At 30.7% G+C, this 14110-nt stretch overlaps 1 long non-coding RNA gene across 4 annotated transcripts; it reads right to left on the bottom strand.

The window, feature by feature from the left end:
• Positions 1 to 7486: 7486 nt before the first annotated feature.
• LOC123913836 lies at positions 7487 to 11105 on the bottom strand. Of its 4 annotated transcripts, none has more exons than XR_006811717.1 (4): positions 10974 to 11105; positions 10584 to 10700; positions 9986 to 10106; positions 7487 to 8054 (listed from the first exon to the last, which is right to left on the bottom strand). It is a non-coding gene; the product is annotated as an uncharacterized LOC123913836 (long non-coding RNA). The 4 variants fall into 4 exon arrangements; XR_006811716.1 differs by having other exon boundaries at positions 10787 to 11071; XR_006811714.1 differs by having other exon boundaries at positions 10584 to 11071.
• Positions 11106 to 14110: the final 3005 nt, after the last annotated feature.

Raw genomic sequence — 14110 nt, 5'->3', positions numbered from 1 at the left:
TTTAATAGTACTTTATGCTCATAAAATACAAAAATTTTAATATGAGATGTGTGAGCTCATGTAGCACAAATCCGTTATTACTTTAAATGAGATTCACCGTTTGATGATATATTTTTGTTAATGGTGTCAATAAATCGTAAGTTTGATTTCCTAAAATTTGACCATTAGTTTAGATATCACGAAAAGAAATTATATGAGTTATTTGATTTTCTAAAAATCGACCATTATTTTTTATCATGCGTTTTTTGTTACTCTATTCATCATAATTTTTATTTATGTTGTAAACAAAAATAAGTAAATTTTTAAAGGTTTGCCCCCGTGCTTGGCACGGGTATCATACTAGTTGTTATTAAATACTCTCTCTGTCCCAAATTATAAGGGAAAAAAATCCATTTTTTTGTTCCAAATTATAAGGAAAAAAATTATTTTCAAGAATGTTTTTCCTTTATTCTCATAAAATTAAATGCAAATTGCATTTAATTTTCTATCTCCCCTTTTCTCAATAAACAACAACCAATAAAAATTGGTTTTACATCTTCCTATGCAACTTATTCCAAGAAAAACTCACAAAAATATATTTCAAATTATCATGTTTTACTTTTTTTTAATAAATGTGATTTTTTTATTTTTCCTTATAATTTGGGACGGAGAGAGTACATAGACCTTAAAATCAATTGATTTTCGTGGCTCTATGTGCCGATTTTTTTTCTTCAAGAAATTAAATTATTGTCTTTTTCGTGACTCTATATGAGGCAGTTAATGAAGCATGGGATAGAGAATTGCCTCGGTAATACACAGAAGCAGTTAAATTCAATTAATACAATTTTTATGATGCAAACTCTACCTTATTTGACAGATTCCCGCCCATATTAACCAAAAATTAGTGTTTTGACCGATGCATGTTATGTACTACTATATTAGATTAGATATAAGAAGATTCCTTAATTATGTACGGGAAAAATTTGGTTTGGTCGGAAGAACTCATCTAGTGTTCCGCGTAGATTTCTTGTTGGAGATTAGTTATCAATATTGGTAGTATAAATTTCGTACTTATATCGTTGTAATGCCAAAAAAAAATTATTAAATAATTTTTTATAATAAAATTATTAAATAACTAGAACATCGACCCGTGCATTGCACGGGTCTAATTAGCGTAAGATATATAATAATTAAATAAGATATGATAATTCCAATAATGTAAGGTATATGAAAAAAATTGAGTAACATTAAACGATAGTTCAACAATAATTTAGGATAAATATTCATACAAAGAAAATTATGTTATATTACGGAAGACTTCCTTATAGACCACATTCGAAGTCTTAGTCGTATCTTCATTGTCGTCATCGATGATCAATATTTTTAATCCTTTTCTAGAAGTAACTCTTAAAATTGCAACAAACAACTGACCATGTGAAAACACTGGCGACGGAAGATATATCCCAACATGCTTTAAAGATTGTCCCCAACTCTTATTAATAGTCATCGCAAAAGAAATCATTATAGGAAATTGTCTCCATAGAAATTTAAAAGGAATTCTCACGACAGATGGTGTCATAGAAAATCTAGGTATGAAAACCTGAACACCAATATTACTTCCTGAAATAATTTTTCCTTCAAGAGCACATTTTCCCAATCTCGTAATAAAAGTCTTGTTCCATTGCATAATCCTAATTTTTTATTCAAATTCCTTAATAGCATAACTGGAACTCCAACTTTAAGTCTCAGCTTGTGATTTGGAAGTCCCGACGTAGAAATCGTGTTCAAAAATTCGGGAGTATGAACATCATCCACTGTTTGATCGTTTACATTTTGTGTTAGTGGAGTATCATAACTCAAATATGTTTTTTCTTCACCAGGAATTAAATCCAACATATAATCATTTATTGTGTCGACTATTGAATTTTTAGGAGCTAGTAGCTCTATTTTGGAAATACGTTATATCGTTCATGTTTTGTAAAAGTTGGGGATATGTGTTTTCAATGATAGGAGCAAGAGGATCACCTGAATTTGGAATCAATAAATCTGATGGAATGTCAAGTTCTAAATCATCGTCCTTGTCATCTCCAATTTCTCCATCGCCAACACCCAAAACTCATTCAGAAAACAATCTTCTTTGTTCAACGTCTGCACTCGAAGCACCACCGAGAAGCCTCATGATTTTACTCAATGTTGAAAACTTCACAAAAATTCCATAGAACCGAAGAATTAATAGTAGCATGAACAACTTCTGGCCTTGTACCTTTGGGTATTACTGGTAGAATTTGTCTAAAATCTCCGCCAAAGGGAATGTGTTTATTTTTTTCATCAACAGCTTTGAAACGGTGTTTGTGCATCATTGGTGCTTCATCCCATATAATGAGTTTTGCTTTTTGTATTAATAGCGCCAAAGGGCTTTTAGGAACTATGATACATGTTGAAAACTCGTCAACATTTAGAGGAGTACAAAACCTTGAATGTGTTGTTCTACCGCCAGATATAAGCAATGCAGCGATCCCATTTGATGCAACTGTTAAAACTATCTCACCTTTTGAGCGTAATGCGACTGACATGGCCCTCAAGATAAATGTCTTCCATGTACCGCCATAACCATAAAGAAAAAACACACCAGGTTTGTTTTCTTTAACTCTTGTCATGATTGTGTCATATACTTTACGTTGCTCTGAAGTTATAGTTGACATCAATCTAACATGTTCCTCAGCTAATGATTGTCTGTTATAATTCAATTCGTCGTGTATTAAACTATTTTGTATATCAAGAACTAATGATGTGTCTGCTCTAGGCATCTCAATATCTGCTAGTGCATATTGTATCAATTGATCATCGGTTAATATTAAATCTGCAATGTTAAAATCAAAATAATAAATGTGATTAGTGACATGACTATTGTTGTGTTTGGTTGTATTGCAAAAAAAATTGATTTAGTAGAATTGAGTTTGATAATAACTTTCCAAAATCTCACATGATAATTATTCTCTAAATTTATGATCCGGTAGAAAAAAATCATTGATCAGGAAAGACATAAAAATATTTTGTAATGAATAATATAGTCAACAATAATTTTGATACGATATATTTTTAAAATTGATGGTGCTTATCAATTATTGCACATAATTTTAATCATAATTGGTATACTTGCCATAGTGGTCGGAAATATTGCCTTGCATTGAAGGGTTGTAGGTTCGAATCCTAGTCAAGACAAAATTGTATTTTTTTTATAATAAAAATTGCAAGATAAAATGGAGGGAAAACAGGAAAAACAAATTAGGGTTTAGGGTTTGCTTGTGTATACAAACTTATAATATAAAAGATTATTCAAAAATAAAATACTATAATTAATTTTTTAGTGGGAATTAATGATCATGAATGCACTTATTTTGTCTCCCAAATTAATATTGTGATTTAATACCTACGTCGATGAAACATTATAACAAAAATAGGATATTTTAGGTCTATAAATTTTGACACGATCAATATCTAAGGGTACTACTTGTTAAGAAGTCTCACATCGGTTGAGAGATGGTCTGACTAAGTGTTTATAAACTAGAGACAATCCTCACCTTACAAGTCAGTTTTGTAAGGTTGAGTTCGACCCAATACTCATTTTCTAAGATGATATCAGAGCCTCTATGGCTAAGTGGTCTAGAGTTCGATCGCCGCTCTCCTCACTTTCTAATTAAAAAGTGGAATTTAAGCATATTGTAGGTGGGCCTATGCATTATCCACGCTTCAAGCTCAAGTGGGCTCTTGCGTGAGAGGGCGTGTTAGAAATAATATAAAACCATTGATGTGGCCCTATCCTAACAGCTTAAGCTTTTGGGATAATCGGTTATTTGACATACTTCTTAGAAATGAGTATTGGGCCTAACTCATCCTTACAAAACCGGCTTGTAAGGTGAGGTTTGCCTCGCTATTGGGCTTGGTACGCGGATATAAATGGTAGGTTGCCCGATATCGGGTGGCCCAGCGGATCTTGGAGAGGCTCTGATACCAACTTCTTAGAAATGAGTATTGGGCCTAACTCAACCTTACAAAACCGACTTGTAAGGTGAGGATTGTCTCTAGTTTATAAACACTTAGTCAGGCCATCTCTCAACCGATGTGGGACTTCTTAACACTATTAATTGAGTTAAGGGATTTTCCTTGAATTTTATATTATTAAGTAATGACTATATTTTAGAAAAAAAAATCGTTTTATATAGGAGCTAAACAACTTAATGAGTATTTTTTATAGGAGTAAACAACTTAATGGGAGTATTTTTTATGTTTTATAACAACTTAATGTCTTTTTTCTTTGAAGCAAAAATTATTTAGATGAGTAAAGGGGGATCGATCAAATTATCAAAACTCATTACAAAAGGTGTGCATCATATGCATTGGAGAGTGGAGACGGATAAGAAGATTAATCCACCAATTTGAAAAGAGAAAATTCTTATCTATATGTATCTTGACATCTTCTTTACACATAAACTTGATTTTATCCGCTACTTCCGAGATGTTTAGAATTTTGCCGTTGAAAATGATGTCATTGCGCTTTAACCAAATACACCAAGCCACCACAAACAACAATCTCATGTTCAGGACCGCAAAATTAGAGCTGTCAAAATGGGCTAGCTCGAATAGGTCGGTTCGTTAAATCTGATTTTTTCTCGGGTTCGGACCTTGAAAATCCTAGCCCGACTAAAGAAAAAAAAAGTTCTACCCCAACATTAATTTTGAATGGACGAATTTGTCCTCATATATAAACTAAAACCCTGAAGAAAAAAATTTGGTTACCGGAACACTTTGAAAAAAAATGTTCTGATATGTAAATTTTTTTTTGGTTACCGGAACACTTTGGAAAAAAGTGTTCAGGTATATAAAATTTTTCTAATTTTTTTTTACCTGAACACTTTGAAAAAAAATGTATAGGTATGTAAAATTTTTCCAAATTTATTTTGTTACCTACACACTTTGGAAAAAAGTTTTCAGGTATGTAAAATTTTTCTAATTTTTTTTGTTACCTGAACACTTTGAAAAAATGTGTGTAGGTATGTAAAATTTTTCCAAATTTATTTTGTTACCTACACACTTTGGAAAAAAGTGTTCAGGTATGTAAAATTTTTCTAATTTTTTTTGTTACCTGAACACTTTGAAAAAAAATGTGCAAGTATGTAAAAAAATAACCTATTATGCATATTGATATTTCCGTTATTCAATGAAACCAGGTATGGCGATTGTTGCATTTTGGGATAGAAAACTCTTTTCAAAGTGTTCAGGTAACAAAAAAAATTAGAAAAATTTTACATACCTGAATACTTTTTTTCCAAAGTGTGTAGGTAACAAAATAAATCTGGAAAAATTTTACATACCTACACATTTTTTTTCAAAGTGTTCAGGTAACAAAAAAAAAATCGAAAAATTTTACATACATGAACACTTTTTTCCAAAGTGTGTAGGTAACAAAATAAATTTGGAAAAATTTTACATATACCTACACACTTTTTTTCAAAGTGTGCAGGTAAAAAAAAATTAGAAAAATTCTATATACCTGAACACTTTTTTCCAAAGTGTTCCGGTAACCAAATTTTTTTCTTCAGGATTTTAGTTTATATATGAGGGTAAATTCGTCCATTCAAAATTAATGTTGGGGTAGGTTGACAATTGTTGGGGTAAAAAAAAAATCCCGTCTAAAATATGGGCTAGCCCGAATGGGCCAAGGGCGGCCCGCAAACCCGAAAAAATTAAAATAAAAAAATTAAAATTAAAAATAAATATAAATAATTTGTTTTGGAGGATTTGAACTTAGTTCGTAATATAAATTATAAAACACCTCCGCTACTTAAGTAGCAGATGAGTAAAAATAAAGCACCCGAGAAACTCGTAGGTAGCGGATAAGTTAAAATAGGGCACGCGAGAAACTCGTACGTGGCGGTTGAGAAAAAAATAGGGCGTGCGAGAAACTCGTAAGTACCGGATGAGTAAAAATAGGCGCGCAAGAAACTTATAAGTACCAGATGACTAAAAATAGGGCGCGCGAAAAGTCGTAGGTAGCGGATGAGTAAAAATATGACGCGCAAGAAACTCGTAAGTAGCGGATGAGTAACAATAGGGTGCGCGAGAAACTCGTAGGTAGCAGATGAGTAAAATTAGGGCGCGCGAGAATATATATATATATATATATATATATATATATATATATATTGGATGAGTAAAAATAAGACGCGCGAAAATTATTGATCATATTTATAATGTTGAGTTTGAGCACTAAATGTAAAATAAAAAATAAAAAAATAAACCGGGCGGCCCGAAAGCCCGACAAACCGTATCGGGCTAGGCTCAGGCACTAATTTTGGTAGTCCGTTTTTTATCCGGGCTTTTTAGCCCGACCCAATGAAGCTCGAAGCCCGACCGAGCCGGCTCGAATTTGGCTGGACTGCCCATTTTGACAGCTCTAGCAAAATACATAAGATTATTGGTTAACATCATCGTGAACCTACATTTTATGCAGAAATTGATAATAACCTCTAACGGAAATTTTTTGCTCTCCATCTGCTGCTCCTTCCTGCAGAACCGCTCCTGATAACATCTTAATTTATTTTAGTGCAATAATCAATAAAGACATATAACCACGCAGGTCCGACTCACCAAATTTTTTATTTTTTATTTTTTAAGAAAATTTATTTATTTTTTAATATTTTTATTTCAGTACAAAAGAATTTAACTACAATATTTGTCAAAAAAAATAATTTAACTACTGTATTAGCTTGTAAAAAATTAAGCACGTGAATAAATATAAATGACAAAAATCTAGTTTTCGTCAACTGTGTTGATAAATTTAAACTTTTTTGTTAAATCTTAAATAAAGAATAAAAACATTTAAATATAGATATAAAAATGCAAAATATTCTACCAAAAATAAATAAAAATGCAAAATATAATTTAATATTTAATGTAAAATATTAATTATATTTTTTTTGAAACTTGAATATTGAAAATGATAATTATTAAAAATTTCAAAGGTTGAAATTAAAAGCAGAAATATGATTTTCATGTGTAAGGGTAGTTTTTTCATTTATATATAATATATATCATATCTTTATTTGGCTTATCTAACTTATACAATAGAGTTATTTTATTAATCAGGATATTTATAAAAAAATATTTATTTAGTAGGGCCAATATGCGTTTTAAAAATATAACATTATTTAATTACTTATTTTGCTTTTAGTATTTTTAATTTAATTTATAAAATTTTGAAATATTTAAAATTAATTCAAAAAATATTATATATATATATATATATATATATATATATAATTATTTCATAATGATAATTAATATCATCATTCAAATAAGACATATATTTTATTATGTTATAGTTAAAAGTAAAACATGTTACATTTTTTTAAGAAAACATGGTGCAAATGATGAACCATCTGCAATACTAAAGATATATAAAATAAAAGATAAAGAAGTTAAAAAAGCTGGGAAACATGAACCTAACCTAGTCAAACTGTCATACTTATACCATACAAATGTGTATAATTAAACCCAAATATATGATAAAATAAACACAAAAACTACACATAATTAAGTGGTCTAGAACCAACCTAACGGGTAAAAAGGAACCAAAGCAAATGTACAATCCATCACAAGTACAATTCACCGAACCGACATAGGAGAACGAAGCCAAGTTGCACACAAATATCCTAGCGTATCGACAATTGTGATCACAAATTCAGACATGTATCCAGATAAAGAGGTTTGGCAAATGTTTCCGACCACCAACACAGTAACAAATTTCATGAACCAACAACTTGCATAGACTATCAACATCAACCGTAACTAAATACGACCATTTCTAGACAACAATCCGAACTAACACAAAAGTTTGAAACAGATATGCAAAACCACACAAAACGTTATGACGACCACAATTGACGGAGAGGCACACCAGATCATAAGCAGATTGAAACAGTAGAGAATCAAGCCCAACCACCACATAAGAACATGCAGTGACACACCAGCTCGAAATCCAAACTCCGACGACAACAACCGAAACGCAATCAGACCTGAAAAATCCAGATTTTAACCGAATCTAGGTAAAACAAACTAGAAAACCAACTTCACAGTGGCGACGATAGAGCGTTGCTGGTTGAACAAAAGCCACCCAACACCGGCGGCGTGGGTTGAGAACAACTCTTGTTGATTACGAGCCCACCAGAGTTTTGGGGTGGTGTCGCCGTAAATATACACATGCATAGTTAAAGAGAAGTTTGACTTTTAGAAAGAAGTACGGCGATGTTTGTATATAGAATAATTATTTAATGTATCCTTATGATCGATTATATACTTTCAAAGTTTCAAATATGTTTACACCTATATTTCATCATACATTTTCATATTCGGCAAATGAAGGGAGACCCATTGTCCCTATTATATCTCCAATGTCTCGCTCGGTTAATCAATACAACGACATTAATTAAGATCCAATAACGTTTGTAACAGTGAGTTTAACATTATGTCTAACAATACAAGTTCACAGATGATTCTATTCTGATTCATGTAAGTAAAAAGTATATTTCCAACACTTTAAGTCACTAGGTTTGGGTAGTATGTTATAAGTCCTGTGTTCGATCCCCAACTCATTGTAAACAAAAAAAATAGAAAATTTCAGCACTTTCTAAATCAAAAGAGTAATTTCAACATTAAAAATAAATCATAAACATACTGAAACATAGATGGTATATAATTAGTCAGATCAAAAGTGTACATCAAAGTCGGGGCATAGAGGGGGTCATAATTTTTTCACTAGTGTTTTTATTAGAAATGTTACTATATATCTTTAAACTCATAAGTTTTAGTTTTGCTAATTTCTTCCTTAAACTCCTTAGTTTTGACCTCCCTTAACCTAAGAATGTTCAAGACATGGCATATGTCTTCTAGCCTATGTCATTTACTTGCAAGATTTATTACTAAATATTTCATGTGCGAATTTTTTTCTAATTCTTCTAATTAATCTATGTATGAGGAAGAGAGCAACTCTTTATATCAACTATCAATAAACAAACTCTAATTTCTAAACTTTCCCTTAATCTCAATGGTGACCACTCAAAAAAGTAAGAGAGAAAACTTAGATCCCTAATAAATACTCACTACCTAATGTGTGTTCCAACCATAAAGCCTCATCAAAAAACATTCAATCTTTAGCCTTCTTTTGTTGGTGGCATTTAGTATGGTCAAGTATAACTTGTCCATGATGGGCCACATTTGATCCTTGGTTAGATTTTATAAGTCTATAAAATTTTAGAATTTTTTTTCTACCCCCTACATTTATCTCTTTACCCCAACATATTTTAAAATATTCTCATTCTACCCTCATATTAAAGTGTGTTGGTATGTTAAAAGTGTGCTGATATGTTAAAAGTGTGTTGGTATGTTAATTAAAGTGTGCTTGTATGTTAAAACTGCATAAAAAGTGTGCTGGTATGTTAAAAGTGTGTTAGTATTTTAAAACTGCATCAAAAGTGTGCTGGTATGTTAAAATTACATTTATCTCTTTAACCCGATGTTCTTGTCATTTTTATTTCTAATAGTGTGCTGGTATGTTTCTGTATGCATGAAACTAATGCAAACATTGGGTTCATGTTCTTTAGTCTACGAAGTTTCATGAATCTCATTTAGGACATGATGAATATATGTAGTCTTTGAAATATATTATCTCTCAAATTTTCATGTATAATTGTATTTTCTGCCTGTTTCCACTCATACAATGGCATTGGCAGCACTTGCAATCCTTGGCCAAAGATCAGCACACTCCTTACCAATTGGTCCAGTGATAGCAGAGTAAGAATAATAGTGAGTATGCCTGGTGGAATAATAGTTATTGGTGTTTGATTAGGCAATACAGTTAGAGGGAAAATGACATTTATATATCTCATTGGCAGACTATATATCTCAAATCCTATTCCAAATCAAAGGTAATCTGTTTGGATTTAATTACCTCCAATATTGCTTAATCTTTAGCCTGGTTTGTTTCTTGAAATAGAAACTAATCAAATCATCTAGACCAACCTTGAACCCAACAAATTTCTTCCCCACTTTTTTTTTCCAGCAAACCAAGCCTGAAAGTAAAATTTGCACATCAAGATATGTGGCATATCATCAATAGATAGGGAAAAGGACATGTTTCAAGTAAGTGGCACCACAAAGCTAACATTCACATCACATCTGAGATGTATTTAGCTCTAATTTTAGCATTCATAGACACTCTTTGTATGAGACCCTTTTCAAGCCTTTAACTTGTTTGTTCTATACATTGTATTTGAACTAAGGCAAATGCCAATAATGCTTTATCACAGAATTGTCAACTACTCAGATTGTATTATACCTCGATGAGATATTGTAATGACACCTTAATTAATCTTTTGCCCTTTGTTTTTACCAAATCTCAACTAATGAACAAATACTACTTCAGTAGCCAACTAATGCACATTAACATCTAATGTGTCATCTAGTATGAGTGAGATGCATGTAAAAAAGAGAATAGGCACAAGAGAATGTGTTCACCCCAAACTCGGTTACAACAGTTGTTAGTTTACCTTCTTTTTGACAGGGCAGTGTGGCGCAAAAGAGAATTTGAAATATGCTATAAGACAAGGGTTATATTTGGTCCACCTTTTGCCCATATTTCCTCCATTGGTATACATCCTTCCATTCTGAAATCACAAAATGAAAAAGAATGTCAGGCTACAAAATGAAGAGTGAATGGATGTTAGGAATCTAAGTGCTTGTTTGGTTCTACGTTATGCACAGCCAAACGCGCGTCAACAGTGTTCAAACGTGAATTTGCATAATTTTAAGATGTTTGGATCTGGATTGTAAAATTGATTTTGGAGCTTAGAATCAATTCTAGCCGAAGCAACTATTCCTAACTTTTGCGTCTGGCCAAAATCAATTCTTGAAAGCTAATTGCAATATCCCAACTTTACCCTTTCAGAATCACTGCTTTCACTTTGCCGGTTTTTATGTATGTTGCAGAAAAACGTATTTCCTGTGGTTGGAGAAGAGAGGGTAGTTGGGTTTTACCCATTTCTTTAATTTCTTTAATAATAAACAAAAACAAAAGTGAAAGTACTACTAGTATATTATTATAAATAAATGGATATATATAAAAATAAAAGCGGAAGCAGAACAAATTACACCTAGTATTACCTTAAAATGATGTTTAAATTAAAACATACTGTTATAAATTCATTAAAATACAAAAAAGAAGTAGAGTTTATTAAATTTACCGTCCAAAAATAGTGTTTATTAAATTTAAATATCATATTTTTGTTACAATAAATAGGCCCATATTTTAATATAATTATTATCACATTTTATTGAATATTTGTTTAGCAATCTATTAATTTTTTTATTAAATTTAAATAATTATCTATAATACAAATAAAATATATTGTTTTAAATATAAGTAAAACCCATTTTGGTAATTTGCACATCCAAAAGTAATTATTATTCAAACTATCCAAAGAATATGAGTTCATGAGAATCACTTCTACACAAATGTATCCAAACATAAATCAATTTAACTCAATTCATTTTTAACCAAAATCAATTCTGTCAAACTCAATTCTACCAAACTTAATTCTAGCCACCACTAAACCAAACACACACTTAGAGAGAAAAAAAAATGTAAATTAAGTATCTTACAATAGGAGTGTATCAGATGCTTCAGTCCTGACATAAGCCCTTGGTTTTCAATAAGATACAATAGTATCCATCTATGCATCATACTTAACAGTAATTAATAACAAAGATATAATAAAGGGTCATGCTAACCGGTGCCCCCGGGGCACTGGTTAAGGAAACCAAAAAAGGAAATTTTAAAATTGAAAATAACACTTTTTAGACTTTCGAGGTGTTGACTGCACAAACTTTAATATGATATTACTATATTTGGTTCCTTAAACAGTGCCCCCGGGGCACTGTTTAGCATTTTCCTATAATAAAATAGAAAGGATTAAAATTAAAATGTGCATAAGCATAATGACATTGAATCAAACTTCAGCTTTATTTCCAAGGATTGAGGAACAACACAATATTGGAATCAAATAGTTAATAACAAAAGTAAAATAAATCAATAATAAAGAAAAACACAAATGAAAATAAAGACAAAGAGTAAAGATGAGAAATATTCTTTCAGGGTTGGAATTGGGGCTTGAGGTCAGAAATCGCTCAAATAAATTGACAGGACAAGTGTCAAATACAATCTCAAAATCAAAATTACAAAAAGAAGATGCAGATGCAGTACCAACATACTTTTAACATACCAGCACACTTTAATTAATATACCAACACACTTTTAACATACCAGCACACTTTTAACATACCAACACACTTTAATATAAGAGTAGAATGAGAATATTTTAAAATATGTTGAGGTAAAGAGATAAATGTAAAATTTTTATCATACATCCCCGCACTATATCACCTCCTCTTCTTTTTCTTCCTAAGAATTCATCCCTCTTTTAACTCTTGATGCCCATATCGGTCAAAATAATTTTTAGGGAAAATCTAATATGTGTTCTTAGGGCATTTATATATAGTAAGTTTGTATTAAAAGTTATGCATTTAATATTTTTTGAAGGAAAAAATTAATTTGTTTAAGACATAAATACTATTTAAAGTATCGTTAACATGTGCCTTAAGGGCATATGTCAGCATGACCAACTTTATACCATACCAGATTCACCGGCTTGCATGTGTTTCATGATATTCCTATAGGTTTCAAGATCTAGTTTAGTACATAGACAATTCTAATATGGACCACTACTACGGTGCTCCATGGTGGATCAATATTTAAAAAATATTTAAAGTTTTAATGACGATATATATTATTGTTTTGAAGTATAAGTTGATGATCATCTTTATTTTTATGGTGAAATAATGACTTAATTGTCACTGATTTGATTAAAATAACGAAAAATAAAAATATGACTCGTATCAAACCAACACCAATCATGTCATTTTTTAGCTGTAAAAATTAAGATAGTCATAATTTTTTACTTCTCAAAAATATTAACGATAGTCATTAAAATTTCAAATAATTTTATACACACCAATCTACGGTGACCACTTTTAGCATTAACCCGTGTATCGTGGCCATATGTAGAATAACAAGTGTAAAATAACGAGAATTTAAAAATGATTTTTAGTTTTTTACTAGATTGTAAAAGATGTAATTTAAAATTGTACAAGGTAGTACTGGTTTGCTGGAGTTTTTAGTGAAGAAGGCCAAAATGAATGAATCATTTGTCGTGCATATTGTCAGAGACATTTATCACCATGTCAGTCGTTCGACCACACCATTTTAAAACTGGTGGATCCTTTCATTTACTCATTATAGTTCAACCACACCATTTTAAAACTGGTGGGTCCAATTTCATTTACTCATTATGGTTTGTGGTTTATAGAGCCAGCCTGTGTGATTAAGATAAAAAGAAAAATATTAAAATTTGTAGTGTACTCCTATATCAATAATATATTTCGTCAAAAAAAAAAAATCAATAATATATTATTTTTTATTTTTAATTCACATAAATAATTTATATGATATAAAAATTTTAATCTAATAATAAATTTTATATATAATACTCAAATGTTAGGTGGTTGTAATTTGAACTTTTCTCAAATATAATTTTATTAAAATTTATTAAATAATAAGACTAATATTTTTCGATCTTCTTGATACTTCCACTTATTCATTTTAAATTTTGTTTCCACTTATTCACCTTAAATATAATAAGATTAATATTTGTTAAATGGTTGTAATTTGAACTCTTCTCTCAAACCTAACTTCAGGTAGTAGAGACGTTTGATGTAATATGAAAGAATTCAAGTTTAAACCTTGATATTCCAACTCATTCATCTTAAAAAAATTCTAGACATTAGACTACTTAAAAAATAAAAAAAATAAAAAACTATCAGTTCATAGGAATCAGATTTGGTGCAGTTATTGCGTGACGCAGTAATGCATCTAAACCGTCCGATCACGATCTAATTGATGAGATATACTTTTAGTGTTATTTTTCTTTATTTAATCTGAGATGTCCAATCATAAATTGAT

The sequence above is a fragment of the Trifolium pratense genome, linkage group LG3 (genome assembly GCF_020283565.1).
Source record: "Trifolium pratense cultivar HEN17-A07 linkage group LG3, ARS_RC_1.1, whole genome shotgun sequence".
Classification (NCBI taxonomy): domain Eukaryota; kingdom Viridiplantae; phylum Streptophyta; class Magnoliopsida; order Fabales; family Fabaceae; genus Trifolium; species Trifolium pratense.
This window is presented reverse-complemented; position numbering and strand designations above follow the sequence as displayed.